A 20,183-nucleotide genomic window follows, 5' to 3' on the forward strand; every position below is an offset into this window, starting at 1 on the left:
ATATTAAATATGCTCATGAACATTAATTCTTAAGAAAACTGAAATAAACTTAAGTTACTTAGAGAAACTAACCAATCACCTCATACACAAGGGGAGCAACTAGCTAAAGTACCACTAGTAGATTTGGAGTTAATTTTCAACCTTAATTTTTGACCTTATGCCATTTTTCATTGATTTTAACTTCTATTTTTGTTAAGATCTTGAGTAGGTCAAAAATTTGACCAACATGAGTTTTTTTGTTCGAAATTTTGACCAACATGGATTATAAACAAAAAAGAAGAAAAGAAAAGTGCATTGGAGGTTTGATTTTCACTTCAAGCTAATCACTCGCGGGGATCGAGCTCATTTCTCTAGTATGTCATCAACTCATGCCATTTTGAACACAAGTGAATGCAAAAGGAGGTTATCATAGCCATGCCCTCTAATCACAAAGAAATCGAGCTCATTTCTTTTAGAGTAATGATAGAAAGCAAGTGAATGGAAAAGGAGGTTATAAGTTGGAGGATTTTGAACTAGAGCCAAACCCTCAAGTGAATGGAAGTATCTTTGGTGTCATTTCTAGTTAAACTTTACCTCAAACCATATTTTTCTATTTGGTGCAAATTTGGCAAGGTCCTCTAGGGCATTGTAATATGATTTGGTAAGATCAAAGTTTCATTGCCAATAGAATTAGTAATATTGATATGCTACAAAACCTATAATTGTGCTACCATGAATTTCAATTTAGTATTCTCTAGAAGTGAGGATACCACCATATAACACTTCTTTAACTTTACTTCACATATGGCTAGAATTTTTTGGGTTTATATAGATAGATAGAACTAGTGTATAATGATGTAACAATTTTGTTTTGATTTTGGATGTAGCTACATGCTAACTAATGAGTAGGTAATATATGAGGTTGGATTTCAAGTAAGAAGAGTTCTTCCAAACTATCTTGCATTATAAAAGTGTTGTAGAGCTGCAATTAGTCTCAGAGAATTGGTTTAATATTGGAAAAAAATTATGCTATAAGATCTTATCACAACAGGCTATATTTTTCGTATTAGTATTTAAAATAGTAAATAAAAATTATTATAATTTATAGATACTATATTTTTGGCTGAGTTCATCCATCAATTTTGGATGTGTAAGTCATTTTCTAGGTGTAGTTGTAACAACTCTATTTAATTCTCTTTCTTTTTAGTAAACTTATCTTTGTGGGTTTCGATCATCAGTTACTGAAGATTAAAGTTTTTTACTGAATAAAAAAAGTTTATTTTCCAGTATATCTCATTGACAATTTCATCTATGGAATTACTAGTCTTATTTCATTGTGTAAATGTCGTAGTTTTGAAGAGTTTTACTTTGTCAAAAAGTTCCTCTTGAATTTAGCTTGATGCAAAAACCTTCTTTAAATTAGTTCATACAAATCCTTGACCTAAGCATGATATGTGGTGGAAATGGGGCAAAAATCCAACATCATTTTCTATTTGGTGAAGTTAAGTTTCTCCTTTTGAGTTCAGGTATAGGGTTTCTCATCTCTTTTTCCCTCTTTTCTATTTCATCCAAGATACTTTGAATTTGTAAATTTTTTATTTTCTTCAAAGTTTTCATACCTCCTCAAAGTCCAAAGAATCTTTAGATTTCCCTTTTTTGAGATACTTTTAATTTGTAAATCTATATTTTATTCCAAATCTGGAAAGACTTCAAGATTTATGTGGTAATTTAACTTACATACTCTGAGATTTTTTGGACCCTCCAAACAAGAAGGTGTATCATTAGGAACTTATGAAGTAGGTCTCCATATCATTTTTTTTAATAACTCTAAATCTTTTGTGATTGTGTCTTCAATCTCTTTTACTTCTTGAAATGATGGAATTCTAGAAATCACCTCTATATTGTCTACCTTTGTTGAATCTTAAATCAAGTACTACTAGAAGTTTCATATTCCATTGACATGGGAAGCATTTTAGAGGGTAGTTTTCTCATCTTAGACACTTCAAATTTACAGACATTTTCCTATAATATCCCTTGCATGAGTTGCATTAAGCCAAAGCAATTACAAGTAACACATTCCTTGCAAGCTATGAGTTTGAAGTCTTACATCTTGCTGAATGTAGATAAGACATCTTACCCTTTATGTTCCCTAATTAGATTGCAATTGATACGTATTATTAGTGAAATTCTAGTATTGAATTTGATTTATTCTATGGGAAATAGAAACAACTACTATCCTATGCAACATACCAATGAAATATAGTAAAAATAACAATTAAATATATAAACTAGAAGCACATCTCAAATATTCTATCTACAACAATGTTAGGTACAATTCATAAGGAAACCAACTATCACTTCACAAATTTAGTTTAAGGACTAGAAAAGTATTGGGAGTAAGAATGAAGTAAAGAGAACTCAAAACCTCACATTTTCTTTCATTAAAAGTAGTTCAACCTCTTTTGGCTTCCACAATTTGTTACATTTCCCTAGTTCTATTGATTCATCTACTACAATAGCTCTTCCCATATCCCAAAACTCACTATGCATTCCAAGTCTATCGTGCTCATCTAGTTTAATGAGTGATTTCGGCTTCATTTTTGGTAGGCCTTCATTAGGATGCAAATGAATTGCTTCCCAAAAGCTAGTAACACTTTCAATCTTTCTTGTCATAAATATATTATGTCTTTATTCCATATGTCAATCTCTTTGGCCAAAAAGCTTGATGTTATTAAGACACAATTTTCTTGGGTAGGTGTTGAAGGGAAAAATGCATCTTTCACTTATTAATTGGGAAACTATTTGTTCCCCAAAGGATTAGGGAGATCTCAATGTTAGAGACTCTTACCTTCTCCATATTTATTTGTTTTCCAAGTTTGGATGGAATATTATAAATGTGGATGTGGATTGGTCTAAAATAATGAGAGAAAGTATTTGCATAACTATAAAGGCTACATACAAATAAAATAATCTCACCCAATTGGTTCAAATATATAGAATCCTATGAAAAGGATCATCCCATTACTAGCCCCAAGAAGTTTGTAGAAAATTTGGAATTCTAATGATGTGGATGTTTTTATGGATAATTGGACTAACTAGCTACTACTAGCCTATCATTCAATATTTCCTATGATAATGAATGTGTTGATTGCAAGCTTGGGACATAGGGTGAGTGATTACTCAAATATTAATTATTTTGGGAATAGTCTAAAAGTGATTGTGCCTTAGATCATCTAATCCCTCTCTTCCTTGAAGTCTATAGAGTAGATCAACTAGATAATTTAATCTAGGAGAACTCAAATTTGGGAGATTATACTAGTAAGACTAGTTTTGATCTTCTTAACCCTAAATGGCCTTAGAAATTTTATTGGACAAGAATCTCTAGAATACTAAATATTTTCCAAAAATTTAATTCTTCTTGTGGATGATCTATCACAAAAATATCCTAATGACAAGGACACCAATATTTTAATATCCCCTTATATTAATTATTAGGAATTAGGGACAACTAACTCACTAAAATTGGCAAGAAACTTCCTTCCAAGAAGACTCTAAAATTCCTTTACAACACTTTTAATAATGGTAATTGACACCAATTAATATAGTAATGAAAGATTATGATTTACAATTGATACTACTTATAATATGATGCTAGAAGATATATTAATTATCAATAAAATAGAGTATCCTTCCAATTGCTAGAAATATGATTTAAAATTGTGTGAAGTCTCCTTCTAAATGATGTTATTTGTTTCTAATATATCAATCTAAGATATAATACAAGTCTTGTCAATATATTTATAGTCGACTCTGATATGGAACCAATATGTTGAAGCCTACTTTTATCACTTATAGCAATGATGTATCTTGTTGTTCCTAATCTATCTTATAAATACACAAACATATCAATATCACTTATAGCATTGAAATAATTGTTTCTTATCTATACTTGTCTCCAACATCACTTATAGAGATGACATTGCTAATTCTGATCTGTACCTTATACATATGCAATTGTCATCAATATTGCTTATAGTAATGATATATCTATGTCTACCTTGTCTTTGGAAATAAACAAGATAGTGGACTCTTCATGATTACTTTCCTCTGGTATTTGCAAACTGATTTTCAAAAGGAATGTACTCCCTTAAGCAATCCAATAAGGATATATAGATGATAAGAAATACTTGATGATGTCTTTTAGAACGGGATTTATTCTTATAATAGATCTCATTATTATTGGATGTTTACACCCATAGCTTGGGATAACACATTTCTTTTTTAGAAATGGGCATTTAATGTTTAATCATTGTCTTTTCATAGATATGAATAATTTCTACTGATTAGTTTGTTCACTTCACTTATCATTATTTCATTAATCTTTCATAGGTGGCGATAAAGACAATGTCATGTTGATTGTTGATAATGTGACTATCTATTTTTTGATAGAAAACTACATACATATGTACACACACACACACGCACGCATGCACACGCGCACACACACACACACATGCACATGCACACACATGCGTACACGTGCGTGCGTGCATGCACACACACACACACACACACACACACACACACACACACACACACACACACACTTTTACACCTATAGCTTGGGATAGCACCCTTCTTTTTTAGAAAGGCACATTTAATGGTTAATCATTGTCTTTGCATATTTATGAATAATTTCTACTAATTAATTTGTTCACTCCACTTTTCATTATTTGATTAATCTTCCATACGTGGTGATAAAAAAAATGTCATGGTGATTGTTGATAATATGACTATCTATTTCCTGATAGAAAACTACACACAAACACACACACACACACACACACACAAATACACACACACACATAGAGAACTATGGCCACAATTATGTTGATTGATGTGAACATGAGAGAACTTGAATGGTGTGACAAATTTTTTCCTTTGATGTTCAATCTTCCTAATCAATACCACTTGCAATGGTTATAATTGATGGGTGATTATGATGATCATTTGAGCAATACATATGGTGATAGTCCTGACATGCTTGCTAACTGGTATTTCATGTAGACACAAAAAAATTATGTATCATTAGAGTGGTAAGTATAAAATTTAAACCAATTGCCTCCAATTAATATTGACTCCAACATACAATCTACTATTTTATTAATAATTTCTTTTGGTAAGTCTATTATTTTCATTTCATTGCTAATTGCAAAGAATTACTAATCTTTTTCATAAGGCAACATGGATACACCACAAGGCATAGGCGGTGATGTACCTCACACACCTTCTTTAGCAAAGGTAAACCTCAATTGGTGTAATTGTACAAATTATATAGAAATAAATGTCATATTATTATATTCTTTTTGTTATGGCTTTGGAGTTATTTTGATGGAATTTTACTAATATTAATGTCATAACTTAAATACTTATTGATAAGGAAAAGTAAAAATGAGAGTAGATCAAATGTGTTTTGAAATGTAGGTGTCATTTTTAGATGACATGTCATGTAGTGCTAACCCCATCTTCATGGCATGTAAGCTTATTAGAAAACACAGTAATAAAAATCTTAACATTGTTCTTGACCAAAGGAAAACTAAGGAGATAGACGGATTGAAAGATGAATTGATACTTAGAGTCAATTCGTTTTAGGTAAGCTATAACTAATCTTAAGCAATAATAATAGTTCAATAGATATTTATATTTTAAGGTATCTTATGGATCATGATCTAAAATATTATGTGTTCTTCTTACAAAACTTTGTGGCACCTGTGAGACTGCCTGGTCAATATGGTGAGGGTTGTAACACACAACCTTCATGTAAATAATCCTTAAACCTTTAACCACTCATTTAACCTTTTAGATGCTTCTAGCTAGTATCCCATTTGATGTTTATCCAATGCAAATGTCTCTACTAACAATGTATTCTTTATCTCATGAAGAAGCGCATACACCTCCTTCTGTCACCGCTCCAATATTGCCAACTACATTATTGGCAACAAGGAACTTGCATACATCTTTGACTATACCATGTACAACTAGTAAAACCTTTTTTTGCAATATTTTGTTATGTGCTAATCATGCATTTTTTTTTGGGTAGATTTTATACTCATGGGCCTATTTTATGCACTAATAGATACACCTACAGTTAACAAAACAACATAAACCACAATTAGTGAAGCTGAACCATTTCTTGGAGTAGCCCATGTGACTAGTACTAGTTCATTTACAAGGGAATTATTCTTGTAATGCCCCACTTGAGAACCCAAAAGAAATAAACCTAATATGTTACAAACTTTACTAGACTATTTTTTTAAGTTTAAACAATATCAAAGTAACAATAATGTGGAAGCAATATATACATACACATCAAGAACACATAATCAATGACTAATATAGGTTTAATTTCTCAAGGGTTCCTTCATGTTGAGTCACAATTAAGAAAGTTTTATTAATAATTTTAAGCCTCAATTACAATATCCATAATCATAAAATGGATAAATACATACATAATCATATAAGCAAATGCATAAGTACAACTAATAATATGAAAGCACATTTAATGAATATCATCCACTACACATGTCACAGGGTATGTGAAAATGATACAAGTACATCAATATATAGTACAATATCCTATAGAATCTCAAAACACATGATACATAGATACATCAAATAAATAGAATTATTCAAGATAAGAGGAAGAATGATAATAGTACTACTGTATCAAGGAGCATCTAACATCTATAAATCTAAAGAGGACCCAAATGGTAAGAATACACTACCTCTCGACCATGTGGTCACCTAATCAAGCTCTCACTCTCACTATGTAGGAGAGATAATGTACGATCCACACACAAATAATCAAATCATAAAATAATCCTAGGAAAGGAATCTTGATACCCAAAACTACCTCAAGGGTAACACAAACTACTCAAGAAGAAGAGATAATCAAAATCGAAAGGACACTCATACCTATACTAACGTCTCATACTAAGTTAACATACAAATACCAAGAAAAAAAATATACAACCACCTCAAAATCAATGACAAGTGTCATAAGGACAATGACCAATAGATAACAACTCTCACCAATAAAATTAAAACACCAATCATTAACTCCAAGATAAAAACATGTCATGTCCCCAATTTTCTGGTGACAGTTCGATTTAATTAATTTAATTAATCTGGTTGTCCAAGGACGACTAATTAATTATTTTAATTAAATACATAATATTAAAAGATAACCTTGTATTTAATAAAGTGACTTGGAAAATATTTAATAAAGTCACTTGAGGGATAAGATCAAAAAGGTTCTAGAAGTCTCTGGAGAGGATGGAGGGAAAAGAATAAATAGGCACCCCGGGGCTCCATTCGAATCAAGCAGTTGATTATCTCTCTTGATTTTTTAGATTGTGATTCAATCACGGGTGCATTGTGGAAACCTAGGGTTTTGGCAATTGTCACAGTTGGCCATTGAGAACGATAACTCTCAATAGGTGCGCAATTTTGAGGGTGTGAAATATCATCTAAATTATTGTAGATTGGAGGTGACATTCAGTCATTTCATCAGGGTAGTAATCGGAGGTCTAAGGCCAACATTTGAGGTTCATGCATCATTAATCATTGGAGGACTAGCTAGAGTGGAAATTATCGCCATCTCCACAAATTATTGCAGGAAACTGTTTGACATCAGATTTAAGGATTCAGTTTAATAGAGACCGTTAGCAGTTAAAAAAAATTGCATGAAGGAAGAGAACCGGGTTTGTAAGAATTTTCTTCATATCAGAGCCAAGGCAACGGCTAAGTCGCAGAAGGGGAACCAAGGTTTACATGAAACAAATCCCAAGCCAATTAGTAGCCGCAGAGACTCGAAATCATTTGTGGAAATTGTAGAAGCAGTTTGAAGTATATGTTTCATGGAATGCTTCAGCTCAGGGAGTCGGATTGAAGGGTTTAGCGTGGCCAGATTTTATCAGCTCTAGGGCCCGGTCTGAGGAATTTCAGCGGGAGCACTTTCGGAAGACTGTCTGCTACAAAGATTTTGCACCCCCTTGCCATAGTTGGTAACAGCACGAACTGCAGAATTAGGGCATCCGCTAAGGTTTTTCCTCGACTGTTACAGACCACTTACGGGTCGGGCTGAAGGTGTCACCTAAGTGACGCCTTAAGAGCTAACAGACTTGGCGATAACAAACTCTGTCTTCCGTTCCAGCAAGCAATCAAGACCAACATTCGCCATTGCATCAGGAGTCTGGGAAATTAATCACAGACCAGTATAGTTCGCCGCCAGAGATGGAAATGATCATTAATCCAACTGCAATTCGATTATCTGAAGCGATTTCGGAATCAAATATGGGGAACTCGTGCACACAGACTTGAATAGCAGATTACTCAGGGATTGGCGGCAGCAACAATCTTCTTCAGGACAAATTTAATAAACTCATGGAGACAGCAAACAACAGATTCGTTCCATGGGTGTGATTTGAAGAGGGGCGTCTAGGCAACTTTTTGATTTGTCACCAGTTGTCAAAGGGACCACATCGAAATTATGGATTAAGAACATTGGAGGAAGCTAAATGTATTGCCAATGCAAAACCAGGTTCTTTAGATATTATTTATCTATATTAAGGCTCTGATGTTCAGACTTTGAATCAGTAATGAATATTGTTGCAATAAGATTTTCCATGAATATTGCTAGTAGATTTATTTGCATCATTTTGGCATTTTCATAATACAATCTGAGGGTTTCTTGATAAGTATTTAACAAACGTCCCAATCCGGTATTGCTCTTCTTTAACCCATATAGTAGAGGGGATATTTCAGTGGTATCAGAGCCTGTTTGCAAACTATTTGACGAATTTCCACAGTACATTGTCGGGATCTAGTGACCTTTATAGCTAGGGTCATTTCAGTGGTATCAGAGCTCGATTGCTAATTGTTTGACGAAATGTCAAACCTTTGAAGTTTTAGTATTTTTTGGTGCTGGAGAAAGCAATAACCTGTCAGGGTTATTTCAAAACACCATGAATAAATAATTTATCATTCATTAATAAAAGTCAACTATCAACAATAATGGCATCCAATCAATGAGTAAAAACTCACAATAAATACACCATCAAAAGTAATATCAAACAAGTACACCACTAGAGAGAAATATTAAAAAAACTATGAAGAAGACTCAGACTACATATTATGGAGTGTCATCACGTGAGCCAACTCCAAGGTTACCCTAGCAGTCTCTCAAGACCTCGACCCCCTAGTAACTCTATACAGAACTAGGATACACTCTCATGATGATGAGGAAACTAGTCATACATCTCAAGCTATCATCTTTATCTCATCCTTAGTCTATACAAGCACTCAAGGTATGGATGAGAAAAAATCTCTAACATATCTTTCTAATGTAGGAGACTCAAGCTACATAAAATGGAGTTTCATCACATGAGCCAACTCTAAGGTTACCCTAATAGTCTCTCAAGACCCCAACCCCCAAGTGACTCTATAAGAAACTAGAATACCCTCTCATGATGATGATGGAATTGGTCATACCTCTCAAGCTATCATCTCCATCTCATCTTTAGCTTATACAAGCACTCAAGGCATGGACAAGGAAAAATATCTAACATATCTTTTTAATGTATCTTTTGGAAAAGGGCTAGGCAATATATTTTAATTACTATGTTATCACTTGTTACATAACTTACAATGAGTTACCCTAGCAGAGCTAGTTTGGGCCCCGACACCCATTGCAAGCCACTCCCATAGACATGACCCAAACTACCTTCCCAAAAGTAACAAACCACAATAGTTTACCATACCATAAGAGTAATTATTGATCAAATTTGGTTCCTTAACAGGCAACCCAAAAAAAATAACATTGGTTCTTGAACCCAAGTTCTCATAAATTCTCAATAGCATAAAATTGATAAAACATAAATCTTAATTTAAATCATAAATTTCATCATGACATCGAGTCAAATAATCATATAAAACAATCTAAAAACTACCTGTAGTGCACATCCTAACTTGGCCAACTAAACAACTTGCAAGGAAAAACTATCAAGAAAATAAACATCACAATATTATAAATAGAATATTAAAAAACAAATAGTTTTTAGCCACATGATTTAATTCCAGCAATTTCTCTTGTTTAGTTTGGGCCACAAGTATGTGTTTGGAAATAAAGTAAGAATACATATTGTGATATTGCTATCAGGATTTAGCTGTGTGATTTTTGAGTCAAACTCCTTGACCCATGTTTCATGAGTAGTGATTCAACATGAATCCATCTCTCATGAGAATAAATGGAATACTTAACACTCATTGGATCTAGGTGATTCTCATAGGGGTGAATCACCTAGATCTAATGAGTGCTAAGTGTTCCATTTATTCTCATGAGAGATGGATTCATGTTGAATCACTAATCATGAAACATGGGTCAATACGTTTGACTCAAAAATCACACAATTAAATCTTGATAGCGATATCACAATTTGACTTGCTATGGAAATTATCTCCTACTTATGAAGAATATATATGTTAATATAAATTATTATTCTAATATACTAATTTAAAATAATAAGTATTTAAATATCCAATCTGTTTGTGCATATAAAATATCATGCAATATTATCATATTATTATATTTAAATATTGATATTAATTTCAATTTCTATAATATTAATATGACTTTTATTTAAGTCTAATATTAATATTTACTTTTCCTTTAATTCATAATGCAATTAGAGATAAAATTATAAATTTAATTTAATTATTTATAATTTTTTTCAAAAATTCAAATAGTTATTAACTAAATGATTACAAAGTGAACTCCACTAGAACTTCTCTTAAAATATAATAAAATTATAAATATTTATTTGTTAACTTCCCTCTTGCATTAATAAATATAAAATCATTTATATGCAACTAAGACTTTAATTAGACTTAAAGAATCAATAATGATAACATCCACTTAAACTAAATGAACAATATTGGTTTAATTCTATTTCATTAATTAATTAATTTTTAAAAATAAATAAATCTCAAAATTAAATTATATAAAATAAAAATATACATGTAATTAATATTTTCGTATGTCTTTGATCTCTCAAATCATGCAACCATACTACACTTAGTTTTCTATTTTTATCATATTTGTTATCACATGTAACCCTACTATACTTAGCTTTCTATTTTTATCATATTTGTTATCACATGTAACCCTACTATACTTATCTTTCTATCATTAGCATTTTTTTGTTTATGTGCTTGTATTCATACTATACTTAGCTTTTTATTTTTAGCATATTTGTCTTCACATGCATGTAACCATACTATACTTAGCTTTCTATTTTTAGAATATTTGTTTTCACATGCATGTAAACATATTCTATTTAGCTTTCTATTTTTAGCATATTTGCTTTCGCATGCATGCATAAGTTTAGTTACCACATATTTTCCTCTCAATTAATCTTTCTCCTTTTTCTAATAAATATTGCATTTAAATTATTTTAGATGTAAGAAGAATATTCATCTATATTTAGAAAATTCATGATAATCACATAGTTCTAATGAAAAATTTTAATTTGAAACCCTAATTGTTCAATTAATTATTTTCTTCCAATTTTCAATAATCAAATTTTTTGTTATATTAGAAATTGGTTTATAATAATACAATCACTATAATTTTCTATAGTTTTTCTATAATTTTTTCCAGTCAATTTTTCTTAATTAATAAGTTTTCCTTTTTAAAAATCTACAACATAATTCTTTATTCAAGAATCAATATGGTAGATTAATAAACAATATGCAAACACCTAGGAAGACACTACGTAGACAAATCTTTCAATAAAATTCTACAATGAGATTTCAAACCCTACCTCAAAACCATAGCTAAAATCTAAGACAATTCATGAATTCAATTCTGAATTTTCCCCCCCAAAATGGGGCTCTGATTGTGTAATCATGAGAGGGAACTCACTCATCAATTATTGTTTATTATTTTATTACCTTTTGTCATTTCATGAACAACTCTTTTAGATATTTAATTACAAAATAACTTAATTTCAATAATTAACTTTCTCTCTTTAATTAATTTTCATAGTATTTTTAATAATATATTTATTAATTAAATTAATAACTGTAAGGTCCCTCCTCGCACATACTTATTAAATAAGAATTTCTCTATTAAATCTGTTGTAGGAGATTTGAATGGATATGAAGTAATATTTTATGGTTTAGATGTCCTGATAAGAACTGAGATCCTAATACATTCATGTTTTAAATATTCAATGATTCGAGAACAAACTACATTATCTCGACTGTTTAAACATTAAAATTTCACTAACGATAATACGAGGCATTTTCACCTAATGATAAGGGTGTTGATTTTGATACCCTGATGATTAGGTTTTATGTTCCAAACAGTTTATTATTCTTTAAATGGCGATGTTTATGATGCCAGGTATATGCATGCCTAACGATGATTTTTCTGGCATTTTAATCTAAATTAATGAATAAGTTATGCTATATTGATTATGTCATTTCTTATGATTAAATGTGAGTAGAAATGAATTAAACAGTTAATTATATGAGAGATTCATGTTTTGATTTATGTAAGTAACTAGATAAGTTTTGAATATATGTATGTAATTTTCTTGTGCTATTGATGTGTGCAATGAGTGTGCAGGGTATTTTAGTTGAGAAAATCTAATGGAGAAATGAAACTAAACCCTATGTACCATTTTGGAAACCCCGTTGTTTGTGTCTTAATTGTATTGTGAGATGTATGAATGTATCTTTTCGTGATTAGTAAATGTTAATGTTTCGTAACTGTGTTCTTATAGTGTCACTTGACACTCATGAATTGTATATGCATTCCAACATGTTAGTCAGGGTTAGCTGTGCAATCTTTGGACCTAAGTTGGACAAAGTTAGTGGCCTTTTTGCTAATTTATTTTTAATCGAGTTTAGTTACCCTTAATCCAGATTAGTGCTTAATCTGCATTTCAGAGTTGTTAGAGAGTGCTAAAAATTATTAGTGTTTGTTTGGTCCCTAATCAATCCCTAAGGCCTTAAATCATGAAATCTTAATACCCATGGGGTATGGGTATGGGTTGGGGGCATTTTTCACCCCCCTAGCCCCTTTTGTTGACTTTTGAGGTCACTCAAAAAGTCTATTTTTTCTTTAGTGCGAAAATAGAATGATTTCACCATGGGTTGAATGACCCTAACCCCACCTTGAGTTTAGCCTTAGGTTTAGTTGAGTTAGAAACCTCTAGATTTTTAGGCAAGTGGGGGAAGTTATTACCCTTTTTAGGTGGTTGAGTTTGGATCTTTTTTAGAGGCATTTTTGAGTAGTTTTGTTTGTTATCCAATCTCTAGTTTTAGAGTGAAGTTTTGGAAGATTGAAGGCAAGGAAGGAAAAGCTCTTCTCAACTTGTTCATTTTACCATAACCTTTTGTGAAGGTAGGAGTTCTTCATCTCCTTTGTTCGTGTTTTTCATGTTGCTCATGTTGTTCCATGCTTGGTTCATGCTTATGTTATTGTGTTGTTCATTGATATGCTTGTATGTATGTTGGGTATGCTTGGGAAGGATTGAAAACATGTTTTATTGAATGCTTTTCCTTCATGTTTTTCTTGAATTTCAAAGTTTTCTTGTATGGGTGTTTTGGCATTACTCACCCTTGGATAGGGCAGAAGTGGCCAATTTCGAGAAAGGTATTCAGTTGGACTCCAATAGTGTAGAGTATCTTCTCAGGATGAGAAGAGGGAGAGAGGGTAGGATGTTATGGGCCCCTACCTATCAGCACAAATCACGCACGAGTTTTGGCATGTAAAAATGGAAGAACGGAAGTTCTTGAGTTATAGCCCCAATTGGGCACCTATTTTGTCGTTGTGTCTAACATCTCCTATTGGAAAAATCCACCTTCTCCCTAGTTGTGATTCAATGTCAAACTTGTTGTCAAAACTCGGTAGGAAATGAATATCTGATTTTATTAATCCTTGTTATTTTTGTTGTCACCTGGTTAGTTGTTGTCCCCTCCACAATCTCAGTGATGCATTGTAGAAAATGAAATGGATCCCTTGTTAAGGGCCATGAAGGAAATTTAAATTGATTGTTGAAATTCAATTATGTTCAGGATTAAAATGCAATGTAGAAATGTTATTTAAACTTTTGTTGTAGTGGCAACGATGTTGTGTTTCCTTCTTGGTTCTTTCCCAATGGAACCCTTGAATCAAGTGGTTGAATAAAACAAATGAGAAATTACTAAACGACATTTGTTGATAAAAAAATTGAGTAATATTCCTGCTTATTATATTTTTGGTATTTCAGTTTATGCATATGTTTTCTTGAAATCAGATGTAATGATGTTTCACCATCTTGTGACATTCTTATGTTTTCAAAATCCTATTCATTTGATTGAGGTTAATTATATAATATGGCGATTTATATTTATTAAGTTATGTAATTTAAGTCTTAAAATATGTTAAGAAAATTTGCATTTGATTTGTACATAAATTTCATAATTTTACATGTGTATGAGGAAGTTAAGTAATTCTATTCGGATACGTATGTATTACTTTTAATCCAATTATCACCTTTTAAAAATAAAATAAAAATAAAAATTGTTAGTGTGTTTATGCCCTATGTTTTGGCATAACAATAAAATTATTTAGAGTTTATTATTAAAATAAAACTCTTGAATAATTATCATTAAATTGAATAAATATAACTATGCCACAATTGAAACTATAACTTTATCTTTAAATTTCATTCTTTTATATTTTATTTTTCCTCTAGTTTATTAATTAGTGCAAGCACTAATTAAAGCATAGTTTATTATTTAAATTAATAATAATAATTGAAGTTCATTATTTAAATGCAACTCTAATTTAATTATTATTAAATAACTAATTATAATAAAGAAATATTAAATCTTTAATTTTTTAATATTTTAATTCTCTTTTTTTCCAACTTCTTAAATTAAACTTTTAAATTAAATCTTTTAAATTAAAGTACATAATTAATTCAATATCACCATATTATAATTTCTCTTTAACCAAATTTCTAAATTTAGACTTCTAAATTTAGATTAATACTTTTAAATTAAAGCATATATTTAATTAGCTTTTTAATCAATTAAGTATTCTCATACTTTAATATTTTTATTTTAATGAAATAATATTTAATAATTGTCAATATTTTATGATTAACCGATATATTATAATTAAATCATTTACCAAATAAATCACACAATAAAATCAACATAAAAGAAACATTACCGAAATAGACCAAAGCTCAGAATCAAATAACATAGACATAGATAAATTCATGGATTTTTAAAAAGGTGGAAAGTCAGTTATGAGTCCTCCTTGCAAGACAAGTATTTAGGCTATGGCTGGGATTCAACCTAAACATTATTTCCAAATTTTTACCACTGAGTTATTGTGAAAGGGCATGCTTATCCTAGCAATTTAGGGAAGTCGATGCTTGGTACCTACATTCTACATAAAAGACAAGCATGTACATGTATATAAATATATCTAAACTATAAAAAATGGCAATGAGTGGTACATCGTGTAGATCCCGACTAGTAGGTGACTATGACTCCCTCCCTTAACCGCATCAAATATGATAAAGAGAAAGATAAAAAATACACTTATACCATACACATGCAAGTATGGGGTAAGTACCATAATAATTATAAGTCAAACATCAAATGCTTAGATAAAATAATGCATTATTATGAATATAAAGTAATCATTATTAAAGCATCATCTGACATTGCTATGAAAGAAATCACATTTATTAAATACGAATCATTAATGCTTCATTAATGCACTAGTAACCATAATCATTAAACAACACATGAAATATAGTCAACTAAGTAATAATTGTTGATATATGTCTAATCCAAGTTATGAAATAATATCCTTGAAACTAACACATCCATGAAATAGGTAAAAAAGATTTTGGTAAAAATAATGGAAAAATAAACTATGGATGGGCATTACATCCACCCCCCATAGAATTAGACTTGCTCCTGGAAGCCTACTAGAATGACTAGGATAACTAAAAGTCAAAGAGTATTATCTACCAAGTTAAATTAAAAGGACCATTTAACAAACTAATATAAATAAGTTAACTATGTATACACTTTCAGTCACTTAGAGCAATATGATTTTGGTTTAATAATAAACCGAAAACTATATTGACCCAACATTCATCTTTTTAATAACTACTAAAATAGATCCCCTAAAATACTCCAAACAAAAGATCAACATGTCTCAATCTATCAGAAAGCATAAAAATTATAATACATACACATACACCAAAAGTCAAGAACACAAATGTTACTTGTTTCCAAGTTTCATATTCAAAAGTTCCACTCCTATTTTTTTTGTTCAAACTATTTAGGTTCAAGTTTTGTGTCGATAAATATTTATTGTTTAAATCATGTTGCACGTTTAACTACTTTCTAACTAATGGTGTATAATATGCCCAGAGTTCCCAATGTTGAAACTTGAGCTCTGATACTAGATGTAATTATTGGAATTACAAATGGAAAATATATACTTTTGAGAAGGAGGGGTGAATCAGAAGTCATAATCTTTAACCACTAAACTTTTAAATTCTACACAATCCATGCATTAACATATTGAAATAACATGTAAAGTAAAAGCATCCACATAAACACTTGAGACTAGATATGATTACCCAGAAACCCTCCAAATGAGAAGGTATAACTGGGGTGGCGATGACACACACAATTCTTCACTACTGTAGCAATAAAGTGTCACCTATTAAGGTTATATAGTTTGACCATTTTCATAATCTACCTTGTGAAAGGCCTGCCCTGTTAAAGGCTTATAAGAGATTGTTAAGTCCCACCCTGCTAGAAGTGTACCTGTTTAAAGGACTTTAGAACATTCACTTGGAATGTCACCTTGTTAAAGGATTTCATAATGACTATTAAACCAACTTTAATTTAGTTGTTAGAAAGTAATAGTAGAATGTTTGATCTAACAACTTACAATCTTGTATTGGTGATTACAGATCTTGATTTAGTCCATCTTGATCCTCGTGATCTATTCTAACAATGATGTATTATTGATCCTCTATTTTGCAAATTGATTCTACTATTCTTTGATCTACTAAGTCACCTTGAACTCTTTTAAATCAATTCACCCATTTTCTCTTCTCTATTGTTTGCTCACATCACTTCCTCATGCATATGAATTATGGGGCTTTGTCTTTCTTATAAAGACTTTTGGTGGCTTAGGGTTAGGTATGAATCTACAACTGAGATTCATTCATTTTTCCACTTAATTCCTTCCAATTTTTTGATTGGTTGCATGTTGATTGCATAGGAAAACCAAATAGATTCAATCTTATCTTCAAAGCTTTGAGATCTATGCATAAGTTGGCATAAAAATAGTTTACATAGTTGTTTGTGCCATCATAAATAACTAGGTCCATTCTATGTTACTCAACACTTGATAATACAGATGCTCAACACTTATTGTAGTTTTGTCCAGCTCTACACTTGAACTTGCTTAGCATCAATTGTTGACTCAGCACTTTGAGTGACTTGGCACATGAGTGACTCAACACTCATTACAAATCAGCAACTATACATATTATACTTGGCATGTGTTACTAGTTTGGCATGAAATTAGTAAATATCTTAAGTGTATTGACACTCAATTGTCAAAACCAATCTGAGACCAATGATCTCCTCCTTTTACATGAGTGTTAAAAACACTTAGCTGTATATAAAAAAATCTAATTTCCTCAAGTATAATATATACAAAGTTTGACATATATATAAAACTTCAAAATTTTGTAATAGACTCATATACCTCAAAATTTTGCTCAAGCTTTTGTAACTCCCCCTGAGTTAATGTACCTAATGTGCTCATAATCTCTTCTCTTCTCTAAGTAGATTTGCTTCATGCTAATGCTCTTTGTCTTCAAAAATACTAACACTCTATTTTTGTCAAATATACTCTGTTTCTAATCTTTTCCTATTCTTTTGTTGTCTTTTGCTATTTGCTCCCCCTTTTTTTGTTCCCCCTCTTTCAGGTTATCTCCCTCTATATATTGATACCCTTTATTCTTTATTATCTCCCCCTTGCATATTTGTCTCCCCATTTTTGACATTTATGTCAAAGAGTCTATACACTGATTGTATATTTATCAAAAATGTTCTTGTGGACTTCCATTATAATCTTCAAAGTAGCATCCTAATTTTCTAATGCAACATATAAGGACTTTATTTGGATTTTTTTTCTCTACTGCAAGGTGAATTAGTTCATCCAAAGTTGAAAGATTGAGATCTTTCTTTAATACTATTTCTGCATATGCAAATTCCTTTTGGGGTATCTCCATATGAGGGGTAAGGGTTCAACTTGTATATTAATCAACTTGGCTCTTATGGTAGCCTCTTCTGCTATTGACATAGCTAATTGATTTTGTGTATGAAGCACTGAATTAAAATGCTTCAATGTTCAAATTTCTTTCTAGATTCAAAATTTTATGGGTCGCTTCTTGTGTGAAGAGTGTGGTATCAAACAATTTTGTGTATAATGAGAATATGTTCTTAAGTACTTTCTTCACTTTCTCAATTTTGGTAGCCAATTCTACTTGTGATAGTGTTATTTCACCAGATATTCTCTCATTAACTTTCCCTTGAAATTTCTTTTGAAACCATTCCATAATTTTAACATTAGTATCCTTGTCTTCATTAGTCAGCTATTCCACAATTTTTAATAGTTGTTCTAATATAGGTTTAGATTCTTCAGGTGTTTGCAAGATAAAGGCATTCAAAAAGATGTACATAATCTCTTCTAATGCTTGCCTTTGTTTATACTCTTTTGTGAGTATTTCTTGAGTTTTCTTTCTCTCCAAGGCTTCTTGCATTATACTTATCTATTCTAATGTCATGGTTGCATAATCATATTTAGGTATCACTATCACTTCGTCTAAAATTTCATCACCATAGTGAAATACCTTGGCAACCTTGGATGAGCTGGAGCTAGGTGCTGAAATTTGCAATTGTATTGCATCACTGCTCGACCTCTAAAGGACTTTAGTAGGAGTGATAGATGTTGGTAATTTTACCAATGTCTCTATGGCTTCTTGCTTCTTCTCCTTGGGTATGTCCTTTTATTCATTCTTGTCTTGCTCAATTGCAATTAATTGAGTTGCACCTTGTGTTTGTGCATTAGGTACAAAGACACTTGTCTTTCCTACTTGTTTTGTTGTTGGCTCCTTTACCCCTATAGTATGAGTTGTATCAACTATATCAACTTTTACAATAGTGTCAACCTTTGTAGATTTATCATCTGATTGTATTAATGGTTGAGCACTAGTAGCTGTAGGAAAGGTAGAAGGTGGTTCTTGTGTGTTCACCTTTTCCCTTGTTTTATCAACTACTACTTTTTGAAGTTCATCCACATTGACCAACACTAGGTTCTCACACAATCTTTCTTGCAATGTGTATTGGTCAAGGATCTTCTTTAGATTCTCTGCAGTTAATGTTTTGATGTTCTAAGGTGAACTATCAGGAACATCCTTTACTTTTATGGTTTTTGTAGATGTGTTTGTGCCATGTGGAGGGCTCATTACTGGCATTTGTGTGTCTTCCACACTCTATTCTATTTGCTTCTCATGAGCTGTTGCCGTCTCATCTTTCTTCTATTATGTCTCCTCCATATTGATATCCTCTTTTTCTCTTTCTATCTCTTCTTCCTTGTCCTCATACTCTTCCTCATTATTTCTTCCCTAAAGGGTATGTGTAGGATCATGGTCAACCAAACTATGCTCTTAAGTGGCAATAAAAAATTAGAAAATTAGGGTTATGCCAACTTCAAGTGCAATTTTCTACGTTTTATTAACTTTATATCAAAAAAGTTGAGAGAAAAGAATCTCTAAAAAATCGAATCTAGTTTCTAAACTACTAGGACTTATGTCGAAAAAATAAAAATTGATTGGTCAAAATTTTGAATTTTAATACAATATTACAAAAATTTCAGAACAAAAATAAGAAGTAGACATATGTCTGACAACCTTAATCAAAATCAAATGATAATATTTTCTAATAATATTCTATATATAAATAGTAGACTCATGCCTAGTGTGAGACATATTTTTGGGTATTTTTATTCTAAATAAATAATAATTAATTAATTTTTG

This window comes from Cupressus sempervirens, chromosome 9 (genome assembly GCF_028749045.1).
Source record: "Cupressus sempervirens isolate cs-2001-9-10 chromosome 9, ASM2874904v1, whole genome shotgun sequence".
In the NCBI taxonomy this organism is placed as follows: Eukaryota; Viridiplantae; Streptophyta; class Pinopsida; order Cupressales; family Cupressaceae; genus Cupressus; species Cupressus sempervirens.